General features: G+C 33.3%; 1 long non-coding RNA gene across 1 annotated transcript in view; it reads right to left on the minus strand.

Annotated features, from left to right (window-relative positions):
• Positions 1 to 4628: 4628 nt before the first annotated feature.
• LOC111770930 (uncharacterized) overlaps positions 4629 to 15667 on the minus strand; it is a 109565-nt gene continuing 98526 nt past the window's right edge. Inside the window, exon 4 of the long non-coding RNA XR_011433182.1 lies at positions 4629 to 4734. This is a non-coding gene — a long non-coding RNA (uncharacterized lncRNA). The remainder of the gene's footprint in view (positions 4735 to 15667) is intronic.

The raw sequence follows: 15667 nt of genomic DNA on the forward strand, positions 1-15667 counted from the left end.
CATGTGTGTGCTGACTTCAAACTGCCACCTGCCCAGACTCTCTCCCAATCACCATACTTATGGCCAACAGTATATATGACATACCCAATTATATATCCCCAAACCACTTCACAATCATCATGACCAAAACTAGGTCAATTCCTTTCTCCTTAAAGTCACTTTCTCCTTCTTTATTTACTACCTCATTGAATAACACCTATTGTGGACACTCCAAAAACATTGGGCGGAGTTACAGCCAAAATTAGTTCAGATGTCAAGACTGATGATGCCGCACTCGCCTCAGAAGAGTATATGAAAAGGGTTATTGCTCCCCTAATAAGGTTTTATGGGTAGAGCAGGGGAACTCCCAATCAGGAGCAAAAATGGTTTGGGAGAACAGGGAAAAGAGACTGGTTTGTCTTTTAATGTGCTTAAGTGCTGGGGATAGGGTGAGGGTTCCCTTGGTGGTCCAGGTCTTGAGTGGTTTGAACTTCCCAGTAGGTGCTAAAGGAGGGAGCACCTGTGGTTTCTTATCAATTGTCTAGATGTATGGCAAAAGGGGAGGGGTGATGAGGCTTGAAAGCTGTGCGTCACTCTTGATTAAGGGTGAATTGTAATAACGATTCTGACTCCACTTTTGAGGACTCCACTTTTGATGCGAATTTAGAACAGGAATTTAGAACTTCCTGACCACCCAAAAAAACCCATGAAATGTATGATAATCTTGTCAGGATGACAAGACGTTGACTAGATATCACCTCTATTCTACACATTATAAATTAACTGGTGTTATTCCTAAGAATAAATGCAATGTAGTAGGTCTGCTAAGTAAGCGGACATTGGTGATCATTCACAAACAGATAATAAACTGCAAGATACAACACTGAATTTGAACTAACCCAGAAAAATTAAGAATATATATATAAAATATATATGATATATATGATAGATTAAAAGAGTAATATACCTATATGTATTCATATACACATCACACAAAATAAAATTGAATATTATACTTAAATATTCTATTAAATAAAAATGCATGATGAATTTTAGCCCAATTTATAGTCATCTTTTTAAAAATAGGTGTGTATTACACTTGAGAAAAAGATGCTTCTATTAACTGCTGCTTCTTTAAATATTGTCCCTTAGTGATGTTGAGTCACTCATAAACTCTTTGGGATATGAGCTGAAATACTGAAACTGATGTAAATAGTGTCAAGTTGCACCACATGAAAAATTAAACTTTTGTTTTCAAGGAGGATTTGTCTTTAATCATGCTGTGTTCTCTAGTTAGCATCCTCATGGCTTTTTCCTACAGTTCAAATCTCAGAAGAAAAGCTTCCATTGCTAAGAAGTACTTGAGTACTTAAACTGTACAGTTTATATTACCTGAGTTGGCCAGATTTGATGAGAACAATTAATCACAACAGTTCTTAGAATGACAGAAATGGATGGACTTAATTTTTTCCTTTCTGAAAGGAAGAAAAGGGGGGAATAAAATCTCTTGGAATTTATTAAAATAGCCTATTGGCAAATTTTTAAGATAATTAGGATAAATATTTATTTTAAATCCTCTGTTAAATTACTTTATTATTGCAAGTGTTTTGACTTTATTTTATATTAATATCTCTAACAATGAATTTGATGAAAAAAAATCCTAGTCTGCTTTTGAGTGTATAAATAAAATATAGACTGAGTGATGAAATAGATTTTGAAAAAATAGACCCTATAAAAATCTTTTGACTATTTTATTTTGATTCTATGCTTGTTTCTATAAACAATATGTATTCAAAGCAGATATTACTTTCATGAAAATACTTGATTTCTTTAAATTGACAGAACTACTTGCATACTCCTGGAAAATACAAAAGAGGATGCCTCAATTATGTTAGCTAATTATTGTCTTTTGCTGTAGGGACCTATATAGTTCTAGCCCAGTAGAGATATTTTAGTAGAAGCTGGTAGATAATTATAAGACATATTCAACTGCATGGATTCTGTACCTAGCAACATGCCAGTTCTGGCTACCCTGAAACCTTCTAACCACAAACACCTAAGGATTCTAGAGAAAATAGCACATGTTTATTAAGCCTGGCTTTGCTATAGGAAGAAGGGAAATCTCCAGATTCCTCGAACCAGCAGGCAGGAGAAGCCACTCTCCCAGGTTGAAAACGGAGTGATGATTGCAGACTCTTCAGGAGGGCTCACGGGCCACAGGTTCTTCCAGGTCCTCTGCTCCTACTGTAAAAGTTATTTCGATCTTTACAATAACCCTCTGAGGTAGGCGCTATTGTCATCCTAGTTTACAAATGTGAAACTGGGCTCCAGAGATGTTACATAACTCGCCCAAGGTCACACAGGTGGTAGGTGGCAGACGTGGAATGAAGACCTACACCACCTGGCACTCGTCAGTAAACTTGAACCAGTTCATGGATTAGAACGCCTTGGATCTGAGATAACAAAACAATCTCAAGGCTCCGAAACAGTGTTCAAAGAGATTAAGAAAGAAATACAAATCGTAATGAAAGAACAAGATAGTAAAATAAGAATAAACATATTTGAAAAAAGACCTAAACAGAACTTGTGGAAGTCCAAAAGAAGGTCATTGAAAGTAAAGCTCATTTTACCTTAGTAGATATTACTTTAGTAAACTATTATTGTCAAACATAATGGAATGTTGAAATTATAGATTAGGTGAAATTTGCTATATGTATTTTTCTGTCATAAATTCCAATATCTATGGGAGTAGGATGCTTTTTTCCCCCTACTTTGACAAAAAAGCACACACATATATTGAGATAATTTTATAAATGAAAATCAGAATGGTCACTGAGAATGTTGAAGGTCTTTATATTAAACATTACTCTCAATATAGAGAATGAAACTAGTAATTCAAATAGCATCCATGCTACTTGTGGTATTTAAGGAAAATGACAGAAGTACTGAAGAAAGTATTTTCTGCTCTTTTACCAGGAATTAGAATAAAGCTTTGACAAATTTTGGCAAAGAGATGCCAGGGGAGACTAGTCTGGACATGATGTGAGTTAGACTGAAAATCTTAGATGTAGATTTCATGTACCAGGGACATTGATTTCATTCAACTCATAAAATCCATGCGAAAGCCTCGATAGGACTTCAGAAAGCAGATCTTCTGACCCCTTTTTAGCATTTTTAAAGTATTTATAAAAGAAAATTTATTGATTTTTCTCACCATGAATTACACAGTAATTTTTCGGGGGTCACTAAATGTGTCTTATATGTTTTGAATAATCCTTATTATTTCCCTCAATTTATTCTTTACATTTTAACAGAGTCAATTGAGTTATTTTTATCTTAGGGAATGCTCTTTGATTTTCAGAACCTTTTTTTCCTAACATCATACAACACCATTAAATCAATCTTACATTCCTATGTTAAAATGGCCCTCTTAATGACAAATCAATGTGTGTGGATGACTGATTATGCCTCAGCCATTTTACACATTTTGCAATAAGAAGTCAGGTGTTGGGGATATCAAGTAGCCTGCTGAAGAATTCTCTAAGGAGTAGACCTTACTAAGCAGATCTGTGTGAATGAAAAACTCCAACTCTTTCCCAGTCCTCAAGTTACCTCCTGAGGTGACAAGAGAGGAAGGAGAGTGAAGACAGTAGGACTAGAGAAGGAGGGAGGCATCCAGGTGACATTTGGAAGAAATCATTTCTTCCTCTTTGGAATGCCCAGAGTGCTTTATCTATAATTATTTAAACCCTCTTATCCCTCCTAACATGCATTAATTTTAATTAGAATAACTATATCTACCATTATCGAGTTCTTACTTTGCTCCCACATACTTTTTAAAGAGCAGCGCATGCATTCATACATTTAGTTTGAACTTTTCTGAGGTTGCTGCAATTCTAATTCTCAGTTTACCAAAGAAGAAAGATTAAGTGACCAGCCGTGATCACACCTGGCACAGAGCAACAATGCTACCACTATTTCTTCAAAAAAAATCATTGAATAAACAAATACTTTTGAATCTTTCAATATTACTGTATTAGAAGGTAGTAAAGTCTTCTCTAAATAGGAGTATGTTTCTGATATGTTTTATAGCCTCAGATTTTCCTAATCTTTTCAATGTTGAAAGCATTAAGATTGTTGAGAAAAAGTAAAATATGAGTAGTGAACAGCTCAGAAGAATCATGTCAATTCTTAATTAGTAATAAATACAATACTTTTCATTTAACCATTTATTTCTTACCTCCTTTCACCTCACTTATAATCGGACTCTGTTCGGTTTCATTTTCAGATCTTGAGAATGTTTTGAGTATTTCTTGGTTTCCCGTGATGCTGAGCATTGCCCTGGGAATTCTCAGATGGGTGACTCAAGCATAGGGTGATGGTCACACTTGAGCTACTGAAAAGTAGGATTCGAGCCTGAGGATCTCTTGACCCTGCATTTCCCCTCCCCGCCACAACTATTAAGGTTAGTTAGCCTCAACAAAGTAAAACAATCACAAAACGTAGTAATTGCTTCATTCTGCTCATGACTGAGGAACTGAGTCATTGAACAATCAGACTTCAAAGGAAAGAAAGGAGACTAACAGCACTCTGCCTTGAAGAGGTAAAATTGAAATAAAGTCTTGTAATGGGAAAACCAGAAGTTGCTGAGGGAACACTGGGGGCTTGCCTTAGCACATCTTAGATCCCATCCTGTTCTTCACGTTCCAGAGAGAGACTGGGCCTCTTCTTGTATCTTTCCTCAAGTGTGGTATCCTTTAAATAAAAAATAAGAAAGTATGCTGTGATGTGCTTATTTTACTTTAAATTATTCTAATTTAAGTTAATTTGATGCAGTTCAAATGTACATGTTATTAAGCATGTAGGAAGTTTTTCTTTGAATAAGCAATAATTGAGTTCTAAACTTTTAAGAACACCTACAAACTGCCTCATACTACTCCTCCGGCAAAAAGTAAATAAAATGACTAAATCAACTATGTAGACAATGGAATACTTGATTGCAAAGATACGCATGTACAAGAAAATAAAAGAGAAAGGATAATCTCAAATTCCCTGGGTGATTACTAGAATTCATATTTCACATTGTCACAGAGGGATTTCAGTCATTTACACATCATTAATTAATAGGTGGTCTAGACTGGTAAATATCTTATATTTGTTTAATTATGATCCATTGACATAATTCCAGGCATCTTGATATTTCTCAAGTGAGCCTGGAATGGGCATTTTACAATGATGTTTATATCTAATCTATGAGAACATTAAAATTTATTGCATATATATAGACAGAGTCTGCAATTCACTAACAATTAAAGAGTACAAACAAAATTTTTGAAATCCTGATTTTTATAGAGTAAAATGACTGGAATTAACATTTCCATCTCTTGCAAGCAGGACACTGTTTATGAGAAATGCGAGATGTTCTCTATGGGCGTGATTCATGACTACATCAACGCAAACTCGGACAGTGACAAAGGATGGGAATCAGGTCTATTAGTGTTGTTGTCACTGCCTCTTCTTTAGATGAGGTTCAGGGAAAGGGAGGGTAAGATAAGAATTTTTATCAAATGTCTTAGTTTGAAGGAAAATACAGAAAGAACCTAAATATTTTATGCATTCAAAAATCTTCCTGCTTAGCATTATAATTTGTCGTAATTTTCCCTCTATCTCTCTTTCATTTTCTCTCATTTCTTCCCCTCATTTATGTACTTTATTTTGTACAAATTGAAACCAGAATTGTGTTGGTATAATTGCAAATTCAAAAAAAATCAGTGATTGACTTTGGTTAAGAATATACAACAGATTACTGATTTGGTTATATTTCAGGTAACCTGTTTAAGCTAATTGTTTAAAGAAATTGAAAGGCATAATCCTCAGTTTATCTTTACATCTTGAGTATTGTAGAAATCTTCATCTCAGTTATCTTAAACGCTTCTTAATTTTTTCTTCCATATCAAAATATCCCCTTTGTCTCCCTTCCCACAAACAGAAATACAGGAAATAAAAATCAAAAGTTCTTAATATTGTGTTAACCTTTTTTTCATAACAAAGCTTTTAACTATGGTGATGAAGTACTGGAATAATAAAACTATTAACTCTAATTTTAAAATAAACACTATATCTGTAGAACAAATTTATATTGCTTAAAGACATAAGCAGGAGATGAATGTAATGTTTCCAATTTAATATGATATTATGCTTGCAGTAAAATCTTTTGGTTTCATTTTAAAAGACAGATAAACTCTGAAATTTATATTTCTACAGTAAAAATAATTAATATTTTAATTTTTAATATATAGTCATATATAAGGTTCATACTGATTTAAACTTTAAAAATGGTACATTTTTTGTACAACTGAAATCTCACAAGGTTGTAATCTATCATAACATTAATTAAAAAAAAGGTACATTTTTTAAAAGTATATTAAAATCTTTTTATATACAACCATAAAAATAACTTTCTTTGCAGTGTCAAAAAGACTTTGGTATTTAGCATTTGTTTTTATTTCATGTTGAAACTTTGATTATTTTTCTATAGACTTCCCCAATTTACTTATTCTTTTTCTTAAATGATGTCCTCTAAATAAAACTGCAACTCTGACTAATGATCATTTGCTAGACTAAAAAAGATAAAGTGTATTTTGACCACTACATATATTTAAAAATACACTACCATTTACCTATTAAAAACCTACACTTTCAATCATGTCTAACATACTCACTTCTTTTTGTGATTGCCCTTAAAAATCCCCATGCCTTTCCATTATATTTTAGCCTCTTGAGCATAGGAATTTTGCCTGCTTCCTCTCAGCTTCTGCTGGAATATCTGACTCAGAGCGTGCGTTCAATAATTATTTTGTGATTATTCAATAAATGTAGCACAAATGGTTTAGTATGTGCATAAACTATATTGTTATTGTCATTCCTAACCATTTCTTTCAAACATATTTAATCATGTCTTCAATGTTGCTCATTTATTAATGTATTCAACACATATTTTAAAAAAATTTGGATAAGAAATTGGCTTTTCTTAATGAAGTAACAACAAGCTGTCAATCTTCTGTGTCTGTGTTAATCTTCCTGAGTACGCTACGCCCTCACATTCCTAAATCTTAAGCATATGTCAGATCCGTGGCTGGGATCTGAGCTGTGGCCTCTTTTTAGCTCGTACAATCATCTTGTCATTATGCTCTGGTATAACAAAGTTTAGAACTAAGTGGAAGAAAGTTTTCGTTAATTAAACAATATATAGATTTTGACTTTCAGAGTGGCTTGCTGTATAAGACAACAGGCATCAGAAGCATCTGTTACAGTCTGGGGACTTGAGTCTCATTTATTTTGCTTCGTATGTGCAAGTCAAGTCTGAACTCTTGTTTCCTCGTCTGCAAAAAGTGATTATCTATACCCAGGTAACACGAGATTGTTGTATTAATTTGTGAATATGTGAAAACTCTATGTAACTATAGAGTAACCTTAATATAGGGATTGGCAAACTCTAACCTACGGTCCAGTTGGTCGCTTTTATAAATAAAATTTTATTGGATCACATGCACACCCATTGATTATGTATTTGCTGTGGTAGCCTTTGGCTACAATGGCAGAATTGAGTAGTTGCCACAAAGACCTCTGGATTGCAAAGCGTAAAATATTTATTATTTGGTCCTTTAAGGAAAAAATGTGCTGACCCTCCTAATAATATTAATGCTTACTATTACTAATAATAGCAACAAAAGTCAATTTCTACAACTTTAATGAAAAATATTTGAAATGCTCAACAAGTGATGATACACTGTTTATTTCTTTAGGAGATAGAGAAATGAAATTCACTAGGAAATGAATACAGCTGATTTTGCTCCGTGAAGTCACATAGCAAGTTTTGATTTCCATACACCCAGGCTTCAATTTAACCTTCACATCAATGTGTTTGCTTGTTAATCTGTATAATGAGAAGGAGAGCTTAAGTTCTCAATTTCATACTCGTGGACTTAATGTTTATATTATAGTGTCTAACACTGATTACCAAAATCAGAAAGCACACTGATTAGTGCATAGTCATAAGATAAATTTTCACATATTTATGATATTTCAATTGTGGTGCAGTGAACAGATGTCATCGACATTTGCTTGGCTTAAGTAAAAGATTATCTACTAATGTTTCCAAGTTCTAAAATATGGCAAATGAAAGTCAATTGGATCACTTGATCTTCGATAATTAGAGAAAGATGTTCACTTTATTCGATCTTTGGATTAGACGCAATTTGAAACCACCAGAGGCCAAGCAAGAAACCATGTAAAAAATAATCTATTGGACATCAACAGTCCTGTAAAGTCATCGTCTGTAAAATGAAGAGCCAGAGAAAGTTTTATTATGTGTAAAAGTTACTCACATAACTGACAAGCACTGGAAATGCAGTAGACTTACGTGAGGTCCCAGGGAGAGCGAGGCGACGCAGCACAGCTTAAAAGTGATTGATGCAGTTCTCAACACCGTGTTTATTATTTGAGACTTACTCTTTGGAGGTATTTCATTTGCTGATATATCAATTGTGATATACCACATTTTTGAATGGGATATTTATTTGAAGAAATCCAAATAACATGTTCTTTCATTTTGGGACAGATGACAAAAAAAAGATTGACTTTTTAAAGATTCTAACAGTAACCATAGCTTATAGTTATTAGTCTAAATACCTAGACTATTATTACATAATATTTAAAAATAAACATAATCTATAAAACAGATACCCAAAAGATGCATGACTTATACAAACAGGTTTCCTAGTTTTAGAAGGTATATATAAATCATCTTCATCTTTTGATACAACTCAAAAATTCTCACTTAGAAACTGCATTCAGCATAGAATAGATCTATTGTAATTCTACTCCAGCCTCAGGAACTTGACATATTGATCAATCATCAGACAAAGTCTCCTCAGAAGGAGAAACCATCAATATATTTTGACTAGAAATTCAATTATTTCTTAAGATGCCATATGACATACTTTGGGGAATCTAACTGCTAAATTGGTGTCCTATAGACATAGCCTTAGTATAGATCCATTTTCTATGAGTCTTCTATTCATAAATATGTTGCACATTCTTACTTTTTTTCTGACTATACATTACTTTATAAGTACATCAACTAATGAGAGAAATTTAAAGGAAAGAACTTCCAGGACATCTCAGAACATTCTTAAAATGTGTCAAAGTATTCTTTAATAGATTACAGAGCTTTTTTTCTATTGTAAGCAAAACTGATTAATGCATAAGCTGACTAGTGTTGTTTGGGGATTATAAATGCACTGCTGTCTAATATAAAACACTTAATTATGGACTTGAGCCAAAGAAAGAAATATCAAAGTTCATGGTTCAAAAGCTAAAGGTCAACAAACCAGTAGTTTTTCCTTTTTTAAATATATAACAAAGAGGTCTACGAATGGAGCACTGGAATAAAAGATACGTTCAAAATAATAACATTCTACCCATATTTTTGGTGAAGTAACATTAAAGCAAGAAAAGAAAGGCAAAATGATGAAGAGAAAATTTTAAAAAACTGACAGGAAAATTTGGTAACATATATCAAAAATCTTAATAATGTTAATGCATATTAACATTAATGATCAATGATTTCTAGAACTTTCATAATCAGCAAACATTATGGTTCTAAGAACAAACAAAGCAATATATTCCTTTCAAAGCTTCTCCATCACCTTCAATTCACATATGATAAAGGATCAACGTTCAAATCACTTAAAATTACAAATATAAATGTGTGTATATGTATGTATAGTATATATCTAAGTGTGTGCACATACATATATATATATTACATACATGTAATTTTTAAGAGCTGTTTAAAAAAGACTAGACAAATAATAGTCATTCAGAAAACTCCCAACAAATCCAAATTAACACTTTTGTTTGGCTACTTAACCAGTGCCCTTTATAACTACACAAGCAGAGTTTATTACAACTTAATTTTGTGATATTATGACAAATTATTGAGCTAATCAGAATAGCTATCTTTTAAAATTTCCTTACTTCTCAATATGTCTCTGTCCTTTTAAAAATGAAAATTTATAATCTGTTTAAGGAGAAACTTCCTAGTTTACGAAAAACAAACTGTCATAGAAAAGCATGTCTTTAGGAAATCTGTGTCTTTAACAACATTCATTCATCAAATATTGCTTGGGCACCTACTGTGTGCTCTCTTAGGCACTGGGTGCAGCAACAAAGAGGCCAGATAGGGCTCCTGATCCTATGGAGCTTTTCTCTATGTGACAGTTATCACATTTTCCTACGTCCTGGTTGCTCCAAACACAGATACAGACTCAGTTTCTCAGAGGCCACTGGTTGTCATTGGCTTTGTCAGTTAGCAGTGTTTTCTTTCATTGTTAAACCTAATTGTTATTCTTCAGCTGATTACAGGTGAGACCAAGAACACGGAATAAAGGTTAGATTCTCCAAAGGAAAGCAAACAAATCACAAAACTAAAAGTGTTGAACACTCTATTTATTCAAGCTTTTCCACTGACTTAGCATTATCCACGTGATACAAATGTAAAACTTTGGACTAGTTGCTTTGCTTCCCAAGGATGGCCCTAAGACACTGTGTCTGTTACCAGTCTATTGATCCCACTGGTCTCCACGGCTATCGCACCCTCATACATCAGTTGAGCAAACATGGATCATAAGAGGAAAGATGGAAGGCCATCCAAGATTTGACAGTCTGTTCACATAAAATGGCTAATATGAACTGGTATGGCCATTTCTATAGGACAAAATTAGCAAATATTTGGCTAATTTGACTAAAGAACATAAGAAATATGGATTATTTCAAGTACCATTTATCATAATCTGGATGTTCTAGAATGATTGTTTATATTTGATAAAATCAATAAGCAATTCAACATATCCTTTCTTCTCTGTGTCAATGTAAATTTTATCTTGAAATTATTAGCAATATTTATTTAAATGCTGATTAAAAACCTCTTTGTATGGCATGAGGAATAAGCCTAAAATCTTATAGAATTCTTAATTTTCCTGTTAGTTTTTTATTTTATATGAAAATAGTTGTCAACCCCCTCAATTGAAATTTTATACATATATATGAATAGTGTACTTTACATAGTATTGGAAATGAGAATAGTATTGGAAATGAGAATATTCAAAACACAACATCTGAACAGGTACTGCGGGAGAGAAAAACCTACCTCTGCAGTAAGCACAGCAATGTCCCCAAATAAACTTCTGTGTGACCAGTAAGTTTAATATCTCAAGCTCTCCCAAGTGCTAGCTTTTTAGGAAAAAGAGCACATGTAGAACACACAGATATTGTCACATATTTTAGCTGTTAACCAACAGTGGGTATGACCCAATGATTGCAGCCGCACATCGTTCTTCACTTTGCCATGGATTTCATTTAATTGTTGCTTAAAATGAAATGATTTAAAAGCCTTTCTCTATTTTGCAAAGAAAGGGCCTAGAGTTAGATCAGAGAACTGTAATTCAGAGGGTTCGTTTCAAGCCAGGGGAAATAGGTTTTCCTTAGCAAATGAGTCCCATCATTGCACACAAAATTTGCATATAACTGATTATCTTTGAAACATGCAGCATACATAAGACTACAAAATCAGTATTGCAAATCTGCTAACCTGTGATCTTCCACTTTCTCAGCTATTCCATTGCTTCAGGAAAATTAAATCCACAATCTTCTCTTGCATTTTCCTTTTGGACACTGAGTAAGTGAGATAAACAGGTTTCTCTTTCATTTTATTTCATATTCACAAAGTGATGTTCAAAACCGCAGATCCACCCTAAGGGAAAATTATCTTGATACCACTCATTCCATGCACTGCACAACCTGACCAATGGGGACAATTCCTTGTGCAAAATTGTGATGCGAATTTTTTCAGAATCTTAAATTCTAAGTACTGAACCCCCTCTGAACCTCTTTGATGCCAAGGGTTTAAATTAAAATATCATAATAAGAAATAATAATAAGTTAAAATCCCAAAGCAATCCATTTCAATGCGCACTAAATTTTTATTTCTAGTTTTTTAAAAAGCGTGACTAGTGTTAAAAATGGCATTTATCTGAAGATGGTAAACCTTCTTATAATAAATACATGCAGTATGTGAAAATAATACATGCCTGCTTTTCTTATGTCTATCATCCTTAATCTACCCCTCTTCAACTTTTATATTTCTTAGAATGTTTGAGATGATAAACGGGAGCAGTGCTGAAAGATAATTGTTTAAATCTGACAAAACCAAAGAACAGTCATGATCTTGATTCTACTCTCCTTAGCATACAGTTCCTTTTATTATATAGCATGATAATTAAATGCATTAAAACTTTAATCTTTGATCTGTGTTTTTAAATTTATCAACTTTAGTTTTCTTACTTGAACATAAATGAGTTTTATTTTGCTTTTTAATTTTGTTTCTGACACATTATCTAGAATTCAAGCATGCTGCTGCCACCATAGGAAAGTCATTTCAATGATGTGCAGGTGTGAAACTTAAAGAAAAATTCAAACTCTTAAATATTATTGGGAAATGTAAATTTACTATAAAAACCCAAACCACCCACAATTATGTATAATAAGATGCTCCTGCCAAAACAAAGACAGACATAAACACTCACACACATTCACAGCAATACCCATTCTTCAAAGACAATCGCGGTTAATAATTTGTATATATTTTTATATTCTCGCTACAGATATTAAAGTTTTTTCTTTCACTCAATGATACGTCCTAGCCATCTCTCCATATTAAAATATGTAGATTTAGTTTATACTTAATAGCTACCTAGCCATTTAATTGCATAATAAACCTAAATTTATGAAAGCGCCTCTGGTAGAATGTGGGTTATTGTTTTCTTTACTTTTTGGCTATTACAAAATTTAAATGACTATATTTGCAAATACTTCTTTTCACACTTGTATGAGGTAAAATGAAGATGAATTTTTAGAAGCAGAATAGCTGGGTCACACTGTTGGTAAATAAAAAGAATACTTTAAAGGACACACAAAACCTTTTATGTTCAACTAAGAAAACTAATTCGATCAATTAAAAAACACACATCAAAGATGAAAGTTTTAATGCATTTAGTTATCATGCTATATAAAAACAGATGATATTTTATTACTCCTGTATGTTAAAGAGAGTAGAATCAAGCTCATGACAGTCCTTTGAAACACATGCCATTTCCGTGAGTATTTGCAAGACCATTTTGAACGTACATAGAGCCTCAACTGGCGTCGAAGACCCGGAAGAGTTTCTTTGTCTCCTCTGACTTGACCGAATGAATGCTTTAGTTTCCCTTTTTCAGTTACTCTCTCTCAATCCACCACAGAAACTTTAGCCCTTTATGTGTGTGGTTTCTGCTGAAAAGGTGGAATTTACTTTTTTTTTTATTGGTGAGATCATTAATTCTCTCCTTGTTCTTTTTTAAAAAGAAAGACTTTATCTACTATATAATTTTTCCATACACTAAATCTAAATGAACTAGAATTATATAGTGAATAATTTTCTATAGATATCCTTTTTAAGGACTTTACAGTAAAATCCTTCCTTAGATATGGATTCTTAGTAACGGAATCCTCTAGAATTATTTTAGAAGGCTTTTGATACACACAAAAATATGATATTAAAATTTTTTAAGACAAAGAAAATAAAAAATCATTACAAACAAAACTGAATGTTGTTAAATATGGCATTTACCCTTAGTATCAAGAGATTGAAACATTCCTAATTCTTGACTTCTGTGACACACCGTAGAGAATTTTTAAAGCCACACCAAGATTGCTAAGAAACTTAAAAACATACTGTGGAAAAATCAAAGAATGGCATTTGTTGTCACTAAATAAGGGAGCCTATGACATAGAATAGATTACTCACTATGGCACATAAAATAATTTCCACTTCATTAAGCAAAATATTTCATAAAAACCTCTAAGTTCACCAGCTTCTTGAAATAAAACATTTTCTTTCAGAAATAATTATATTTTTTCCAAACAAAGTAATTGCATAAAAATAAGGGTTCAACATATTCAACCATGGACAGACCTCTATCTTACTTTATTTCTAAATGAATGTTATCTTACTCTCCCCTCTGAAAAACTCCTGAGGGAAGTCTCACCCAACCTTGAGGATACGTCCAAATTAAATTTCACGTAAGCCCCAGGCCAAACCCTTCCACATCAAACTCTCAATCATCAAAGATGCTGAGTTATGGGCACCCCAGTCTTGCTCACTTCAGATTGGTGTTCATATTTTGTTTCTGCATTTGATGCTTGGCAAACACTCAGGATTTTAGCTTGGCTCATTTTCAGTGATATGATCGTGCAAAATTCAGCAGGGTGGTTAGAAGCCCAGGCTTAATTCAAATAGTTCTAAATGTACATTCCAGGCATGTTATTTACTAACATAGTCTTTGGCAATATCTATAGTTGGGCTGAGTTGAGCATCTTCATTTATAGTATGCTACATTACAGGATGGTTTTAAACATTAAATGAGAAACACATGTGAATGACTGGCACAGCAGTGGGAGCGTGCTAAGAGCTCAATAAGTGATAGCTATTAGTACTTTTATTGTTTTCATGAACTCTCTTGGGTAGAATGCAACACCTTCATTGTGGCCCCACTGGACCCATATCTCAGGATCAGGCCCCTTGCTTGAATAGGACAGTTTCATCCTCTCCCCACTCCCTGAATGGGAGAGTGAGGAGAGTCAGACAAAGAAAGGATGGAGTCTTAAAAACCTTTTGCATTCCCAGGAGGCCCAGCACAGTTTTGCACACATAATACGTTCACATCTAACATGTATAAAGGGAGGACCATAACTTTCCTGCATTAATTGGCTCTGAATGTGCTGTTGGAAGGAAACCCAAGACAATTCCAAATGATGATTCCCTTGGCACTTTATTCAGTGCCTTCGAAATGCAGAGCCATGTATAAAATGTACACAGGGTGATTTTGTAACAAACAAAGAAATGGCATGAGTTCATGTAGGAGGTGGAATTTTCCTTTAAGTATGTCTGTGGTTGGCTGTAAACTATAGGAAAATATGTATGAATGCTAACTCCTGGCTATAAGGACAAAAGAAAATCAAGAATGTTACTTAAGGCTGATGGTTAATCTTAAAAGTCATTAGTTGATCTACATATATCAGAGTAAGAAGGTTATTTTGTGAATGACCAGTTAATTTAGTGAAAAAATTAAGCCGATCCAAGAAATTGACACTAGATAATTCATCTTCCAAAGTATTTGAAAAAAATTGTAGCCTCTGACCTAGCATGGTCAGAGCAAGAGTGACTGTTTTGTATTTTGAGAGAACTGCAGATTGTCTTTGACTGACTTTTAAAAACAAATCTTGAGCCTTTTGGAAAAAGAAAAAGTTGGATCAATTCCTGATATCATGCACCAAAATAAATTCAAGTGTATAAAATAATTGAATGTAAAAAAATACAATGTAAAATATACCAGAAGTAACAATACGTGTGAAACTCTCTATAATTTGTGAATGTCCTAACTATGATTCAAACTCAACAAACAACAGGAAAGGTATGTAATTTGATTTCTAAAAAATGACAGTATTTAAAAATCTTGGCATGGCAAATGCAATCATACATAAAACTTTAAAAAACCCCATAAAACTGAGGGAAAAAATTTGCAATTTA

The sequence above is a fragment of the Equus caballus genome, chromosome 27 (assembly GCF_041296265.1).
Source record: "Equus caballus isolate H_3958 breed thoroughbred chromosome 27, TB-T2T, whole genome shotgun sequence".
Classification (NCBI taxonomy): domain Eukaryota; kingdom Metazoa; phylum Chordata; class Mammalia; order Perissodactyla; family Equidae; genus Equus; species Equus caballus.